We start from the raw sequence: 18,794 nt of genomic DNA on the forward strand, positions 1-18,794 counted from the left end.
CGACCCGCCCCTCACCGTCACCTCGCCAGGCCCTGCTCTGAATCCGTCTGCGTCCTGAGCAGGAGAGCTGGGCCTGGCAAAGCATCGGCACTCACACACCAACACAGCCTCAGATAGCAGGCTGAGTAAATACCTGGACTGGTGATACTTGAACCAAAGTTCAACTCCAGAGACAATTAATTCGTTTTCTTGACAAATTCCTGATTGGTATTGGATTCCTGCAGCTCATTTACTGTGAAGTCTGCATCATAAACGGTTTTAATCTCTTTGACTGCACTGTGTAAACTATTGGATGTATTATTTCCACCACTTAATTGTGAGGCTCTTATAAATCTGTATGCTTTATTAACTAATATACTTTTACATAGAGGTGTGAGTCAGATGCATTAGTGATAACAATAACAACTTACTAATTATGCTGCAGAACCTGATGTATTAGTATCTTTCAGGCTGTGACATGATTTTGATGTTGGCTGAATACACAACCAAACTGGCGTGATAGACTGACTGACCTCTTATCTGTAGCCTCCCTTATAGTTTTCACTTCCAACATGTATGTACAGGACTCTGTTGTAAGTTTATAGTATTCATCAAGTAAATCGTATGCCACCATGCACCTACAGTTTACTGCAAGTATCCGTATTTTGACAAGCGTCCAAAAATGTATACAAAACAGGACAATTCCTCTGTATACAACTCTCAAATTCCCCATGCTTGTTTTTAATCATCTCTCTTAGCCATCTCTTAGCCTTTGAAAGCTGAACTCCCCTCACATAGAAACACTAACAGGACCTAAAATGGTAAAAAACTGAAAAATGCCAGGAATAAGCAACATTCCAGTGTAAAGTGGCCCTCAAAGATCAACTGGTGCTTCCCTCTGGGACTTAGGGAAGCTGGAGCTGAAGACATCCTCCACACGCTTGCTTACTGGACATGAAGTCTGAAGCAGGGGCGCCCACACTTTTCTATCTGTGGAAGGTAACTTTGCAAATTATTGTATTCAGCAGGTACTCTTTCCATTAGACTGACAAACAAATCAACTACAAATAAGTATTGTTAATAACTATATCATATTAAAAAGTTTCTCAGGGTGAGCGATTTCTCAGTAAAAAATGCATTTGTGTGGATTACTTCAAAACCAGTGGAGTGTGACTCAGAGGAACCCAAAGACAAGGTGCATAACAAGGCCTGCACCCTGTGTATGAGAAATAAAGAAGGCTTAAACCTCAGCTTCTGTTGTTAGTTACCATACAAATCAGTAGTGGCATGTTTGTTTGTGGGGCCTGCTGGACATTTCAAGGAAGTGTATTTGTATAAAGTGTTTACAGAACATGTCCCCTTCCGCCTTCCTTGCAGAAGAAGATTAATGTGAAACAAGGGAAGGTGTTTGTGACCATACTGCTACTGTTCCATCCACAGGAGCTTTTCAGAACTTGATCTAAAATTAAACCAGCCAGAAAGAATCTGCTCGTGTTATTATTATTTAGACATCTCTGCCCAGCTCTCAGAAACACAGAAATCCCAACAATGGAACAGACCGATGTGGCAATATGTTGTACAGAAACTGGCCCTATTTGAATGTTGAAAGGCTTAGATGAAATCTTCCTCCATAAAGTCTACGTCTCTGAGTAACGTTCCTTCCCTCCTCACCCAAAAAAGACAAAAATACAGCACAGACAAAAGGATGAGATCTATAATTGTATCCAACTCCACCAGAGCAATTGTTTTCCAAATTCCAAAACTGGTAAATTATCAAGAAATTATTATTATTATTTTCTTTCTTTGTTTTCTCTTTTTACATTATAATGATTTTGGTATTTTTTAACACGTTAACTGCCCTGAGGTCAGGATAATGACCGGTACTATGGCTGTAATAGAGCCAGAATGGCCGACAATGACCTTGAGATGTGATATCATGCTGCTTTTATATCAGATACGTTTTTAGTGTAACTATGCAGGAAACATTTTGTTGTTGTTGGTATCTTGAAATCATGACTTACTTAAAACCTAGAGACCAAAACTTAATTTGTTTCATTTAAGCATATAATCATTTCATAAGAGTATCGGAGTGTTTAGATGCACAGGAAAATCAGAATCCCTCTTTGCCTGCCAGGACGGGAGATTTGTCGGCACATCACCGTGGTTGGTTAAACAAAATCAAAGGGAAAATGTTTTAATCTTCCTCTGGGCCTACCGTTAGTGGGGAATGGGAATAAGCTGGCCTTGGGAATCCGAGGACACTCTACAGAGGAGGCTATTTTCAGCCTTCTCACATGTCTGGGTTGCCGTTGAGGGTGAAACTGTGACCTTGATATTCCACAATGAGTCCAGACACAGAGATTCCTTACAGCACTCAATGGTATTCAAAGCAATCCTGGATTAGGATGTTAGAGTTAAGCAAGCCAGTACAAGGACACATAGAAACATAAGAAACATAAGAAAGTCTACAAACGAGTTAAGGCCATTCAACCCATCAGGCTTGTCTGGTGTACATTAATAACTAATCCAAGGATCCTATCCAGTCTATTTTTGAATGTTCCCAAATTTTCAGTTTCAACCACATCACGTTTGTTCCAGATTGTGACAACTCTCTGTGTGAAGAGAGACTGCAGACTATTACAAGTGTCTCCTGAACTGGATATGAAGCTATATGAGCTGTTATAAAAATTGTGCTTCTTCCAGTGCTGTAATTACCCACTAGAAATGTAACCTGCAGCTGATTTTTAATTGTGTCCATCTGACAAAAGAGGAAAAAAACTTGATTGAGCTGGCATGCATCTCAATGATATCATGACAATTAAATAAAGGGGAAAGAAATACCAGGCAAAAATTCCCCCCAGTCTTAACTCCCGTCCAAATCTGATGCTCTAGACCTGGGGCCAATGGAATAAACCCCGTACATATGGGGTAATGTACATATTAAGTACAGAATCTGTATCTTTAATGAAAGTATTGACTTCAGTGTGTTTGTGCAGCACACACGTTCAAAGAGCACATAAGAGGAAAAACTAAGGGAAAACTTAACTTAAGGTGTTTTATCCCACAGGCCACTGCCCCTTAGCTATGATTTACAGTTCTGAACTCTAGCCTAACTCAGGACACTGTCTCTCTGCCAGACAGATTGTAATGGAAATTAATAAAAAAAAATTAAATGTCTGAGACTGTACAAAAACGCAGAAGTACAGGAGCCGAAATTAGAAAGTGTTTTAGTTTTTAGCCTTTTAAATCACTATAAATATAAAATGACACCCACAGATTTATATTTTTTTAAGAGTCACTCGACAGTCTAAAATAAATAAATAAAATAATGTATAATGTATATATCCGAGGAAGGCTGTAGGCTGTAATTCCTACACAGTCCAGGCTGACTGAACATTTTTATGATTCTCCTCCATTTACAACAAGCCAGACTACACTGTAATGCTGGGCAGCCTGACTCTGTCTGTCGAGTACAACTATGTACTGTATGGCAGGTAGTTAACCTTCTACTGACTACTGTGCAGCCAAAACAGCACCCTACAGGCCTGTGATATAGAGGCGTGTGGCGCCAGGCCATCCCCAGCCCTCACAAATCTCCTCCAACACCGAAGAGTGTCATGATTCAAACAGTCAGCCATAGACCAGTCCTGAACCTTTGACTTGGGCTCCTTCTGAAGTTAACACAGGGTGTCACAAGGGGAAGTGGTGTGCAATCTGTTTTTCTTAATCTGTTACGGGATTAAGAATTTGAAGGTTTCCAACATCCACTGGTCATGCGAAAAATACATAAATACTAGACGAGCTTTAGCAAAAATCCCAAATTCATTCTAGCTAGTGTTTCTTCTTCTTACTCCAGACTAAATGGAATTGAAGAACATGGACAAAATCGGTGGCCAGTCCTGTAGAAGCGGGGAAGCAGAAACATTGTGCTTGAAACATAATAGAGTGGGTTAGTGTCTCAATGGGTTCAGTGTATATTCTGCATGTTTATATACAGCACTCAGCAACAATTCATTTGATATTTCACACTATATGGTAAGTGAGCTACCACTGAAGGTTTGGTGGGGTGCTTGTTAGAACTTGGGATAAAGGGATAAAACTGGGGATCCCAGGGACTGCAAAAATACCTAAAACCCTAGATATAACAGATAGCAGTCTATACTATATGAAGCACTTCAATTATGTAACTGTTGAGCTAAAGACACTGGTTTACCATGTTTCCAAGGCCCATCTGTACAAACAAGAGCTACTGTAGCTCAGCCAAGGAAACCAACCCCATTCTTAATATCAGAGAGAATCCTTAAATGCCCAACAGTCTAATCTTGATGGTTGTCCTCCTCTCCCCTGGGTTAACGTCTCTTGATAGGTTTCAGACAGTTTGGGTTTGTAATGGACCAGGGTCTCTTATTGTGGGGACTGTTTCCAGGCAGCCAGATCCAGGTAGTTAGCACATTTTTAAATGCTTCAGATACAAACCAGACCGCAGTGTCTGCCCGACTGCTTCCCAGAAATCAAGCATTCCCTTTACTGATCTTGGCAACCGCTGCCCAACAAAATGAGGCAATGATCGGAACTGACTTATAATGCATTGATTAGACCTCCTCTAGCTACCAAATGTAGCCAGCGAGTTCAATTTCCCTGCTGTTCACAGACAAGCTGCGAGGATGAATGCAACAGGGCTCCTCCTCTCTTAACGACACCTTGCTTTTACGTAGCTGTGTCGATGCCTGAAAGAAAAGGACATGTAAAAAGAAGGAGGAGACGGAGGAGGGAGAAAACAAGACAGACAAAAATAATAACGAAGTGACTTTTTCTCTGTGCGGCCTGAATGAAGTCCAAAGGGTCAGAGATAAAGAATGCAAGAGATTTCCTGCTCCGTGGCCCGTAACTCCCCAAACATCTCCCAGTTTATGTACTGCGGCCTGTCTCTATAGTAACCTGGCAGCAAATCAGGGCCCTGCACCATAGAACCAGTGTTCCAGGAGGAAGACGCAAGAAAGTCTTAAAGAGAACACACCCGTTAAAACAGCCATTTAATTATCCAGGTTTTCAAATACCTATTAGCGGCATTCAACTTAAAGGACAATATTTATAACCATGAGTCTAAGAATAATATAAAGTAAAATCAATAAATAAACGAATAAAGTGTAATGATTTTAAGTTGGTAAGACTTCTCAATTAATAGTTCATAAAACATCTTCAAGAACACAACTATACACGCAATGAAATATCATTCACACACTCAATGCCAAAGCACAGCATAGTGCAAATGAAAGCAAGTTTTAAATCAAATAAATCAGATGCAATCAGTAGGGCTGTTTCTGGTGCCTATAAGAGCAGACTGATATGTAGGGATGGTATATGAGATTGATTTTGTTTTTTAAATACAACCACATGGGCAAAGGGATCCATGCTAATGTGCAGGGCTTTGGCACTAGAGAGAGTGAAGCAGAGAGTGTCAGTCAGGTTCCACTAAATCAAACAGAAGCAGAGTCTTTGAGCAGCATCATGAGAAAACCTTGTCATGAGTACTTTAGGTTTCAATAGATAATTAATTGACTGCCACACAAACTTTCTACTACTTATCAATGTCAAAGGGAAATATGAGAATTGAACTTGAGATTTGATACTGACAAGTATCAGTTAAAGTTAAGGCTGTGTAAAGCAGTGTCTGGGCGATGGCTTTCACGCTAAGGAGCAGGGGACCCAGAATAGAGCTATGATGAGCGCTTCTCTTGAGTTTGCTTGTGTAATTCTAAAGCTAAGCGAAACAAACAGAGTCAAACCAAATTGAACCAAGCCAGGGCTGGAGCTGAGGAGTTTAAAAATAACTTTGCTTGATTCCTGATGGAATTTGAAATATGAGGACAGGCTCTTGTACAAAGTGAGCCCTGATACACTGCGACTAGTGTCAGTGGTCACCTTTCTGCAGACAGAGCAAGAAGGATTTCTGCAAGCGCTGATCACGAGTGTAAAAGGCTGCAGGGCTTTCTAAAATAACCAGGATGGGGTAAACAGCCTGCTTCAGTTCAGTCGCCACACATAGAGCAAAGTACAATTACAAGACTTCATGCAAGCACTTACCATGGTTCCCAAAAAAGCCCATTACTATGACTCATGTGAGAGTAGACTGGGTCTTGGCTTCAATACAGCAGAGGAGGCCAAATGCAGTTATTTGATGTTCCCATGCAACTTCTGTGATGTATAATGTGCTTATTCAGCTAATTTCCTTAATTAGGTCTAATACATATATTTTCGGGTCTCAAATAGTCATTGGAATGTGCGTAAAACCCGGGGAGTCTGTCCCTCTGCTCCCTTCCTGCCAGTCCACATGATTTGGTCTGACGAGAAGCTGGTCCCTTAATTTTAAATGTACATGTATACAAAATTGAGGGGACATCCAAATGTGTCCTATATTTGAAATTCAATGTTAGAATATATATATCTGTGTGTGTAAAAGAGGATTGATGTAGATTTGCTTACAATTCTTATTTTGTACAGGGCAAAATATTCACTATCAATATTCAGATGTGAATTGAAAGATTGAAACACTGCATGCAAATACTTTAATCCCTGTCCCAACAGATTGAGTTCAGCCTAGGTGATGTGAAGGACACGACTCAAACATCACGGCACATCCTAGCATTAATCCCACCCCCCGCTGGCACTGGGAAGAATCCCCCGAGAGCTACACACACATCCACATAGCAAGTCCTCCTCCTGGCAGAGTCGCACACTCAGAGAAAGCGTGTTGCCATCTGAGCTGTGGGATGTGACTTGGAAACTGATTCTTCTCTTTAGATACCTCACTGAACACTTCAGCTGAACAGCTGAACAGTTCAGCTGGCCTAATGTTTTAGAGTGCAGCACTGTCAGAGACATGCACAGTTTTAGGGTCATCCAATTTATTGTCAAGACAAACAAATTACAAGGTGTACAGGTCACCAAAAGACACACATTTCGCTGAGACATTGCTTAGGTTCATCAATGCTTGATCTTCATAGTGAACAGCATTGCTTGTTTTGTGACACTTGCCTCTCTGTACCTCTCCCTCACTGACTCATTGTGGTGACATGCAGATCCCAGGGCCACATATACGGTGCAGCAGATGTTGTGTGGATCGACACAGCAGCAACTGGAGTGTATAATAAGGGGAGATTTGATGGTGTTTACCCCAAGTGCAGCGTGTTGTGCAGGTCTGCGATATCTGTGATGTTGAGGGCAGATGGAAGCAGATCAGGGCAGGGGAAGGTAATAACATGGGGGTGATTTATGATGTTTGGAAAGATGCTACCTCAAGCGAATCCAGAGTCAGTCACACAAAAATGCACACTGGCTCGGGCGCAAGGATTAGGGAAGCTTTTTATGGATAAAGACAATAATAATAAATAAAGGAGAAGAATTTAACAGTCTCTGTTTGGCACACAATGCATATAGAGGAAAGTTTGGGAATTGGATCTCATTAATTGGAGGATGAAAACAGGGTCACCTGTGAGGAAAGCATGGAGTTCGCCTTCCTCATCATTGCTAATAATTTTTTTATAATTGGCAGTCAGTCTCTTTTCTAGAGAGTAATTTGGTGTGTAATGCTTACATGACCAATCGATAATTTCAGTTCAAGGACCCTAATGAAATGAAGATCCCAGAAGGCATTTTTAATGGGCATTGTGAATTGTGATTTATTATATATATTTTATTTTATATGTCCATGTTTCCTGTGCACCTTTTCACATTCTGAAGCTTAACTGTGAATGATTTATACACACATTTATATATCCACCTCAGTAGGTTGTGAGCCTTTGAAGAAACTTTCTAGATTACTCTTGTTTGAAACTTTGAGTGCTGCATTTTATCCAGCAGGTTCTTCAAAGTATAATTTCCTGCTGACGAACACACAACCAGATGAGGCTCATGTACTGAAGATGGAACTGTACAGAATGTAAGGCCACAGATTTAGGATTGCATTATTCACACACAAATAAACCAAATTAAATTACAGAAATATTTGTATTTCTGCAGGCTACAACAGAAATATTTAGGCTCCGTTCCTATAAAGAAAACAACAAAGATGCCTGTGAGTAATAGGGACTCTCCTCTCTGAAATAAAGGATTTAATCGTGATTATCTGATTTACTGTAAGGCGAAGTGAGATGCAGATAGGATCATGTCCTTTCATTCAGCGAGCAGTAAACTAAGAGCAGAACCATCACAATAAAAAGGCCTCGGTTCCTACAGTTCCTGTTTCCAGGAAACCGTTTTTAATGATGATGCTATGCCAGCCTAGGGCCAGATCAAGGAAAATAATTGAATGGTAACTGAAAAAACATTTTTCTTTCAATATGAAGGTAGGGGGTGACTTAATTGCCATGGAATGTCCCCAAAATTAACCTGAACAATAGTGAAAGCCCTGACGTAGTGAGCACAGTTCAGAAAACAGATAACTCCGCCAAACAGGAATCGCAGTAAAATGCACATTTACAATGGCATTTTTTCCTCACTGGTGATTCTCAGTGACAATTTTATTGAAATGCGATCTGAGCAATTCTAAAGGAAAAATAGAGTTCCATGGAAAGACAAAAGCTTGGGGGGGTCAGATCACAGAGAATAATTTACAGTGAACTGAAAAGAAATGTTGTGCTCCTCCCCCAGTCCAGTTACACTGTACCTCTTCAGGTTCAGACAATGACATAGCCTTGGCAGTGGTAACAATCAGATAGATGGTGCTAAAATACGATCTTGTCAGCGCTAGGGTGTGTGCCAGGCCGGCAGTGTCCAGTGGAGTGTGAGTTAGAGCCTGGTCTGGGAGCTCTGCGGAGTACAGCCTCTTCTCGCAAGGCTCCTGGGAACGCCAGCTCAGAACCAGGGCTCTCACGGACGAGCAGGAATTTTCCCACAATATAACAAACAAACACAGAGCCGCGCAGGGCGAGAGCACGGCCTCCATCTGCAGGGAGCCTCGCGGGGAGCAGGGGGCTGCTGAAAACATAAAGACCCAAAGCCTCACACCTCCTTCCTGCACTGGGAAACCTCAGAGCCCTCAATGACTGCAGTTTGTGCACCGTTGATCTAAGGGAAAGTGGCTTATAAACCAGCCATAATGGGAAGGCAGCGTGCAGAAGCAATACAGCACGGTTTGGGTTGCCGGTTCGGCTATAAAACCGTATCACATCTTGATTCTTCAATTGTTTTGGCGTTTATGTATTTGCACAACTAAAGTATGATTTAGTACAGCTGGCAAACCATTGCATTTCTGCCTCTCTACCATAGCAGAGCAGTGCAGTATGGCTGTATCAATTTTGCACCAGGGAGCAAGCGTTCCCACAGAGCGGCCCATCTGCTGTGCATTAGCAGGGCACTGTCCCACCAAACAAATCTCGGGTATCAAACCCCAATGTGGAGCTGCCATTTGTCTTCTACAGGCAACCTGGGAGAGACCAATGAGCCACAAACAGCCATAAGAAAACAGAGCAGCCCCATAAATAACTCGAGGCAGTGGATATAAATAACTCATTACAGGTGTCAGTACCATGAAAAAGCAGGCTGACATGACCTGTATCTACAGCGTGTCGATTTGTGCTGAGTCCCCAGGATAAATGACCTTGCATAATTTAATTTAATCCACACTGTACCCTGTCTTCTTCGGCAGGCCAGCTTCTCTTGGGCGGTTGAGCTCTGCACAGCCATGCTGCCGGAGACCAGTAGACGGATTGTAGCGTGTGTGTGCATCAGAATATAATGAAATCCCACAGAGCTGATGGACTATGGACTTCTGTGATGCTCGCGTCCATCCTCTTCCCCAGTCACCACTTGTGCAGAAGCTCCTTGGCTCATATCTTATGGTGGTGTCTCTGAGTGTGTGATGGCCTGGTCTCTATAGCCAAGCTGACATTCCCTCAGCAAAGCAATAAGTCAAATGTATGTAACTTATTAATTTACTCCATTCCATGTGTAAATTGGGATTATTATTTGTTTTTAATGTAATTTAGTTTAATGCAGTTCTTTCACATCCAGTGAGTCACGACTGAAGCACAGCCTCAATGATTAAACATGCTGTGCTGTTGAGCAGGGAGCTGGAATATCCCCTGGAAATCTTCATCAGGGCCACCAGATGGCTTCTGTGATGCTTGCATGGAGAACGTCACCTTTGAAATTCCCCTTCTCTATAAAACAAGGCATCCTCTGCAGCCAGCATTTGCAGCCATGATAAATTGGTGCTAATTTAAGCTCTTAACCGAGTCCTTTATCATTCAATCCAAGTCTGAGGCCAAATTCCACATTAGCAGCCCAGAAGATGAACTATTCTTCTTTGGTCAAAAAACAAAAAAACACGAATATATTGAAAAGTACTGGGCTTTATCCATGCACAACTCATTTTTGAGGGTTTCAGAAAAGGAATAATGTCCTTATATAGAAATGAAACCCCCCTGAGCTGCTTTTGAAGAAATCTCTGCGGTATTATAAATAAGTGCTGGAATGTCTTTCAGAGAGATTCAAGCTGTTCAACTCTGTGCCCCGGCTCTTCAGAGTCTCACTGCCATGGATGGAGCTGATGGGCAGAAGAGCCTTGACCAGGACAGGGAGGTCCAGCTGGAGGTCAGCAGCAGGGGCGTTTAGGAAAAAATGTTGAGAATGCCCACTGTTAGTTATCACTGTAAAAGTGTGTTGTTTGACTGATACACTGTATAGTGTCTGCTGCTGTATACTGCAGTCACCAGTGATGTAATCCACACAGCAGCCTCATATCATACTGGTTAACGGTACAGAAGTAAAAATAAAGTCAACCACTGAATAAAATAGCTGACATTCCTCGGCAACAGAACATTTTTTGTATGACCTTCATTGGTCTCGATCAGGGGCCATGGAAGAGAGTGGGGCAGCAGTCTCAGATGCAGGGACCTGGTTTAGTTATAATGGAAGTTGTCTGAAAACCTATTTTCCCCCAGGCTGCTCAGTGCCTTCAGGTGAATCTTCAAACTCTAAACCACTACTGCTGAGTCTGCGAATCCCAGTGTGCAAGCAGTATCACAAGTAGTCCATACAGAGAAGCACAGGCAGAGAAAGTGAGTGGATAAGTGTTAGATGTCACAGGGGAGGCAGTACGGTTAGGAAATGCAACAGAAACCAGGACTGAGTTTTCTGTGTGGATCATGTGTGCTCCTCAAACTAACCTACTGAGCTTGATCTGCGACAGTTAGAGTAAAATTCCCCCTTTGGAGCTGCAAAGCATCCATTTCCATTCGGTTGAATCCTTTAGCTTGCATTTATTAATGGCATGACAAGCTTGCAGTGCAGCTTAGGGCTTATGGTACATTGACCACCATTAAAAAATAAAAGAGCCCTTTAGACGGTTTATTACATCCAGTTCCACCACTGTAACAATTCAAAATCACTGATGTAAGTGTTGTTGCTCCCTTCTAAGAAACAGGATGCTAGTTTATTAAACAGGCGAGTGCAACCATGTGAGATTTTTCAATACCTCCGAGTTCTTGCTCACAATTGACAACTCTGTGACTGTTCCCCACAGCGATAAGCCCAGAAAAATGGAGAAGAAAATATAATTACTTTGTTTTTCTTTCTGCAAGTGTGCTACTATAAAATGTCCTTTTATAAAAACAACTTTCAGTTCCCAGTTCCAAGAAGGGTAAGTGCTTAAACTGATGGCAGAATGAAGCAGCAGAAAGAGAGGCTGTTTCCAGGTGTTAGTGTAAGGATGCGGCGAACGTACACCGCTAATTCCTGGCTACTAAATGCCACTCCTCATGAGCGACTGAAGGTTAGGAGCCAGCGAAAGAAACCTGTGCGAAAAATATTTCCATATGTGACCCAGTTCCCTGGTGAAAGAATACCCTTGTACTGAAGTATGCGACACGCGCCCAGAACAGACTGGCCACATATTAGAATGAAACCCAAGCCAGGTGGGGGACACTCGGAGGCTGATCTGGGGCTGGTCGTGTTTTGACGGGCTCTAATTGTCTGTGACAAGGGGGAGCTGGGGCCGAAACAAGCAGGTCATTGAGAGGGAAGGCAGGGGGGAACTGGTAGGAATGCAAAACAAGTTGGGAAATGCTCCAATCCATTATTGCTAAAGCACTTACAGCGACACTGGGAAAAGAATAGCGCCAACTATAATGTATACAGCATATACAGGTCTGTACTATTCGTTAAGACAGTCGTATGGAAAGTGTATTGGTTTATATGGTTGCTTAAGAATTGCAGCCCTTGCAGCCTGTCTTATAACATTGCTTTCATTTCCATTTATAAACCTGCTCCGTAAACATTGTTGGTTTGTTGTGGTAACAGTGTCACTGGAGTTTTACTGCTCTGTGCCAATAGCCTACATGAAACAGTGCTTACAAATCAATGTACTTCTTTCATAATCCAATTGACCTCATTGAATGTGAATAAGAATCATTAATCTTGGTCTGGTGTTAAAAATGATTTCTGGGGCAATGCAGATAAGGTAACAGCCTCCTGGGACCACTGACTCCACCGAAAAAAGCCAGTGCATTTTCGAATCCACCAGCAAACACCTTTCTACCACCAGACAAGTCAATCAGGGAAAAACATACTCCTTCAAATGTCTTCTTGGCCTACAAAGTTGCAGCCAGTGATTGCAGGTGACTTTTACAAGATGACTCAACGATCAACTTTATGGCTGTCAAAAGCCAAATTGATTGTTTCAGCTACTTTTCCACAGACTGCCTGTTGGGAGTGCTAGAAGTGAATGTGCTGGGTTTATATGGATGACTGCTGTGGAGGACTAAACATTTACTAGAGGCACTGCGAGAGGGGGGACCGGGCAGTGTGCTCGAGCCGTGCGCTGACTCCTCGTCCTCCCGCTGCCTTCCCTGATGATTAACGACTGATCAGAGCCCATGAATCTGAGGAATGCTTGCAGAGATAGGGCAGCAGGATGATAGAAACAGAGAGGGGCAGGGAGAGAGGAAAGAGAGAGGGAGGAGGAAGCGAGACAGAGAGAGAGAGAGAGAGAGAGAGAGAGAGAGAGAGAGAGAGAGAGAGAGAGAGGCTGGTGTGATTCCAGCGGAAATGCTACAGGCTGCTATCGGAAACATCACTCCACGGATGGATGAGACCAGCCCTGAGCTGCAGCCAAATGCTTTATTTTAAATGAGAATACTCGGGTAGCATTCCTGGTTTGCTTGGCGCTACAAAAGGGCTGGCAGGGCTCCGGCTGCTGTCAAGACTCAGGTGTGTCAAGGCAGCCCCCACACATTACCCCTGCACACGCCCCCCACAGGCTGGGTTCAACTTCCGACCTGCTTATAAGCATCACAATGGAAAATGTGGCTATGTGGAAAAAGGAGGGCCGCACTGCTCAATTTCCGCAGCACAGAGCTTGATAAAAGATCCAGTGTCTCTCGACCAATCAGCAAAGGATATTGACTGACAAGTCCAAGATATCTGTGAATAAAACCAAAAGCAGTGCCAAAACATGCTCAACAGTACAGAGCAAACATGACAAAAGTTGGGGAATGAAAGTGATCTGAAAACTGTACAACCTACAGTTCAGAATGAGGTACAGCATTACAAGAACACAGCACTGTTTGTTATGCAACTATGGTCACTCCCACTGGTCTATATCAGTATGGATGGACTGTGTCATTTTGTGGACTGTCTGGTTAGTATTCTCCTTGAATGAACCAATAATACACTTTGTCATGTCTGTCAAACACTGGCTAATAATACACAATATAATACAGTGGAAAGTCAATGCCAATACAGGAACCTCTTGACTCAATCCAGCTAACCTGAAATGCTCTTCTGTCTTCTCAAGGGTAAAAATGTTCCAGATTTTATTTCCAGCTGTGAGCTTACTGAAGAAAGTTTTATTATAAAAGTGTGTGCTCCACACTTATTAATACCCAATAAACCTATTTTCCATCACAAGTATCCAATGATAAATAATACAACTGAAGCAAATTTGATTCTGCTGCAAAAGACTTTGAAAATCCCCTTCAGTATCTTTCAACACGGGCTGTCCTTTGTCATGCCATGGGTATCAAGACTGAGATGTGTGCCAAAGCTCATACAGCATTGGAAATTAGGCTCTAGAGTACCTGCCCTGCTGTTCGAACAAGTTTTACTAGACGGAGAAATAAAAAAGGAAACAAAGATAAGCAGTGTTTCTGCACACACTGAAAACCTATAAATAAATATTCATTTTCACTTAAATTTTAGTTTCACCTCAAGCAGTAATAAAGCACAGCTGGCCGGGGTCTGTTATGTGCAGTGTTTTTTAAAAAAAGAGAAAGAAACCATAAGACACTGTATATACTGTACCATGTGCATAATTATTGCCAGACTGAAAGTCAGAGTACGACATCCCTGCCAGTGGCTGCAGCAGTGCTGACACAGTAAGGGAACATGCTGTTGCTCACAGCATTCCCTATCTGGATAAATAAAACAACAGGAGCAATCAGTTTGTTATTTGCAGAATAAGGGTGTGCAAAATATAAACTAGCTAACATTGTAATGTGAATAAACACAGCCATTAACTTTATTTCCCCTTGAGTAACCAACACTTTGTTTATGAGTTTTCTGAGTTACAATTATTATTTGCCACGATAGCTCATTTATTTTGTTACTTGCCGGAGGAGTCCCCAGAGTTTCCTTTATAATGCTAAGACCTGAACTCTATGAGCTGAACATAAGATAGACCTGTGTATGTATATATGAATATGTCCATACCGAGGGTTACATGTGTTTGTGTTTGACTGCATGTGCTGGACAGCGTTTATGTACACGTTAATCTATAAGCACACATGCCTGTCTCCATTTCCTTCCATGAGTATGTACGTGCCAGTGTGTATGTGCAAGTGTAAACCCCAGCCCCGCCACTAGACTGACTCCTGTGATCTGGCAGCCAGAGCCGGCAGACGCCAGCGTCTCACCTTACCCGGCGACGGGCAGAGAGGCCGCCAACCACAACATCTGACCCGGGAGAGAGCCCTGCCTCAGCACCTTTCCTCTGAACAACAGCTCTCTGATTCTCACCATCACCCCCCACCCCCCCATCTCCCATCCGTTTATGCTGGGCTCCACACAGGGCTCTGGATTGCACAAACATATGGAAATCCTGTGGCGCGCACACAAGTACGCTGCACGCTTGTTGTAGAATGGTTGCACGGTGTGATTTGCTGCTGTGGAGGGGGTGTATTACCTGTCCTCATTGGTCCCCAGTCTGCCTGTTGCTGGCCAATCAAAGAAGGATGCATCACATATACAGACGGGTGACAAATTAAAGGAAAATCCTGAATAAATGAGTGGAGGAACATAACGAATGCAGATGCCTCCAAACAGGTGTACTGCATGATACAATTAAGCAATTAGCATCCTATCATGCTCTGTGGCATGTATAAAAATGCTGATTTTGGATCGAGATGTGAAGAGGAAAGGATCTAAGTGACTTTGAAAGAGAGGTCATTATTGGGGCACAAATGGCAGGAGCTTCAGTCACAAAGACGCTCAACTGGCTAATGTTCTCAACGAGTGGGTGAGTGCATGTGTGGCGACACCAAGAGAACGGTACAGACCTGACTGCTTGACCCCTACAGTGAGGGGGTCCGGAGGCTCTGTTATGCTGTGGGGGGACATTTTCCTGGCATGGTTTGGGTCCACTTATCCCCTTAGAGGGAAGGATCACTGCAAATAATGTTATTCTGAGTGATCACCTTTATCCTATGGTGAAACATTTCTATCCTGATGGGAGTGGTCTCTTCCAGGATGACAATGCCCCCATCCACAGGGCACGAGGGCTCACTGAATGGTGCGATGAGTATGAAAATTATGTGAATCATATGCTATGGCCTTCGCAGTCACCAGATCTCAGCCCAATTGAACACTACTGAGATTTTGGACCGACGTGTTAGACAGTGTTCTCCACCACCATCATCAAAACACCAAATGAGGAAATATCTTTTGGAAGAATGGTGTTCATCCCTCCAGTAGAGTCCAGAGACTCTTAGAATCTGTGCCAAGCTGTTCTGGCGGCTTGTAGTGGCCCACCACCTTACTGGGACACTTTATGTCACCCGTCTGTATATATCTGTGATGTTTGGTGTGTGGAAGAGAGGACTCTTATGCTGGTGCTTTGTTTGTATTTGCCTGGATCTGTTTTCCCATCAGTTTCCCCATCAGTATTTTTTGTTAAAAACTGTAAAAACCCTCTTTTGGGTAACCTTATTTTGGTGTATTTGGTATGTCATTAGCGCACTCACCATCATTGCCATTCCCTACAGAAATCTACTTTGCATTTAAGAAAATCTCCAAATAACTTAATTTCAAAAGCTTTATTTTGATTAAAAAGTGATTTCCATGCAGTAATCTGTCCTAATCCCTTCGTCCATAATCATGATTGGTTTGTTTATCTTTAATCTTCTGTAATGATATTGGGCTGACCCATATGATCACACAACACTTAACCTGTTAGGAACCAAAAAGCTCCAATTAGCGTCCAATCAGTGTTCCCTACCATGACATGATACAATCACAATTCTGTGGGCAAATTCTGCAGCGTTTTCTGATTTAAGGCAAGTCTTTTGCCATAGAAGAACAAGGCTTTGTAGTAAATCAGGATTTACTTCAGTTTTATGCAGGTAACCATATTAATCTAGTCTACATTATGATATGTAATAAGAAATACAGGAGGGCATGAATAGACATGTTTCTATGGCAAGTTGTGGATTCCACAAGATACTCAAGAAGATGAGATAAGCGTGGGTGAAGTTGCAAATTAAATATATGATATACACACAGTACAGTATAAATATTACTTTCAGTGATTGATTGCACCATGTCTCTACATTGTTTCAGTTAAATTAATAAAAATGAAGTTTAAAACTGCTATTCATTGTAGAAGAACCGCCAGAGATAACGAATCTAATGAAAGTACAGCATATGTGTGCCCTGAATAAAGTGTTTAATGACTTTTTACAAAGTCAGATTTTTTACAGGAAGAATTATGAACACTGATGGCTGGGTTGAACCGAATAAAAGTAAAGTTACAATGTCACTGATATTTTAAACTGCAGTCACCAGATACCATTGTAAAATTGAGCGTCATGAGTTTGATATCACTTATACTGTATATATGTCTATAAAGAAAGAGAGCCAGAGAGAGAGCAAAAATCGAGACTGACAGATGGATGAATGGCTCTTGGTCAGAATAAGAGCACACTGTGCAAACACACGCAGATCAATGCACGCTGTACCTTTAAGGCGCAGCAGCGCCCTCTGTCTAAAGCAAGAGGAACTGGCAAGTGTCAGAACACAAGGGTTCGCAAAAAAGATTCAAAATAACAGAAACACGCTCCTGAAATAACAGCAGCCTGAGCGACACACTGGCACACTGGCACACTGGCACACTGACACACTGACACACTGGCACACTGGCACACTGCCACACTGCCACACTGGCACACTGGCACACTGACACACTGGCACACTGGCACACTGGCACTGCAGCAGGCAAGACATGGGCAGGGCACAGCCAAATCTAAAGGTGGGGGTCCAAAATCCATTTACAACCGCACACAGCAAAAAGATACTCTCCTTACAGTCTAACTATCCCAGCAATGTTTTGATATATTTTTTATTAAAAAAATAAGAATTATTATATATATATATATCAACAAAAACGCCAGCGAGAAGTGAAACCATAACATACAAGCTGTGCATTAATAAATCCCAAACAAACGGATTGGAGAATTGTATCTAATCGAGTTGAGTTAGAAATGAGCGCTGACTGATACCCGCATGTTGCACCACCAAGTTTTCCTTCTGCATAGAAACATGTACAAAAAGAGGCAGTAATATTTATTTATATTATTCAATGTCTCATCTTCTAATAACCCCCCCCCCCAAAAAAAAAAAAAAAAAACTCAATTGTACATATATGTGTGGCTTTGTACAGAACACGCAATGAATGCAATTGGAAATCCACTCAATCTATCCATATTTATATCTATATCTATATCTATATAGGCACATCACTATGTATATTGTGTTTTATGAATTCTTAATCTGTTACAATACAACTCAAACCACTGTAACGTCCTTTCCATTTCCAGTATTAGTAAGAGTCTATATGCTGGGTATATATATATGGGTATGTATATATATATATGCTGTGTGTATGCGAATCCCTCCGCACTGTGCAGGAATGTGCCACAAACATGCAAAGGACTGATTTACTCTGTATTTCACAGCACCTGATTACACTGCAACTGCTGGTCAGTACACACCTCTGCACCTGAGCGAAAAGCACAGACCTGATCTGCATTTTCAGTCTGAATTGTCATTGCATGGATTATTTCTAAAGAGCCCTGTTTTTTGGTGTGTTTTTTTATTCATGCATTTGATTTCTTCTACTTACCAACTGGTTTCATTTCAGGTAAAATGGATGGGAGCTCCGGCCAAAGTACTGTAATCCCGTGTCCCCGTCCCCGGCGCTGGTAGTAAGAGTGTCAGCCCTGACTGACTGACTGACTGAGAGCAGAGCAGAGCGGCAGCGCACCAGGCAGGTCGGCCAAACGCTGCACGCCTACCAAATCCCTCTTAAAGGCACAGGGCGCAGCTTATGTTCTGGTACTGTAGTAGACACAGACACTGTAGGCATTTCAGAGTTTGCCTGTGCCTTTCCCAATGCTTTACCAGGATTTCAGTATGCATTATTGGTGATAATCTGTTAGTTGCTTTTGCAATGGAGCCAGACCCAGCCCAAACAGCTCAGGTGACCTTGGCACCTGCTACACCTGCACACACACGAGTTCCCCAGCTGTCCTACACTTCACGCC

General features: G+C 42.4%; 1 protein-coding gene across 6 annotated transcripts in view; it reads right to left on the minus strand.

Annotated features, from left to right (window-relative positions):
• Window positions 1-18,485, minus strand: part of daam2 (dishevelled associated activator of morphogenesis 2) — a 105,397-nt gene extending 86,912 nt beyond the window's left edge. For all 6 annotated transcript variants that reach the window (XM_066703382.1, XM_066703365.1, XM_066703356.1 and 3 more), the window contains exon 1: window positions 18,374-18,485. The gene's annotated coding sequence lies outside the window, so the exon portion shown is untranslated. The remainder of the gene's footprint in view (window positions 1-18,373) is intronic.
• Window positions 18,486-18,794: the final 309 nt, after the last annotated feature.

This window comes from Amia ocellicauda, chromosome 1, assembly GCF_036373705.1.
Source record: "Amia ocellicauda isolate fAmiCal2 chromosome 1, fAmiCal2.hap1, whole genome shotgun sequence".
Lineage (NCBI taxonomy): Eukaryota > Metazoa > Chordata > Actinopteri > Amiiformes > Amiidae > Amia > Amia ocellicauda.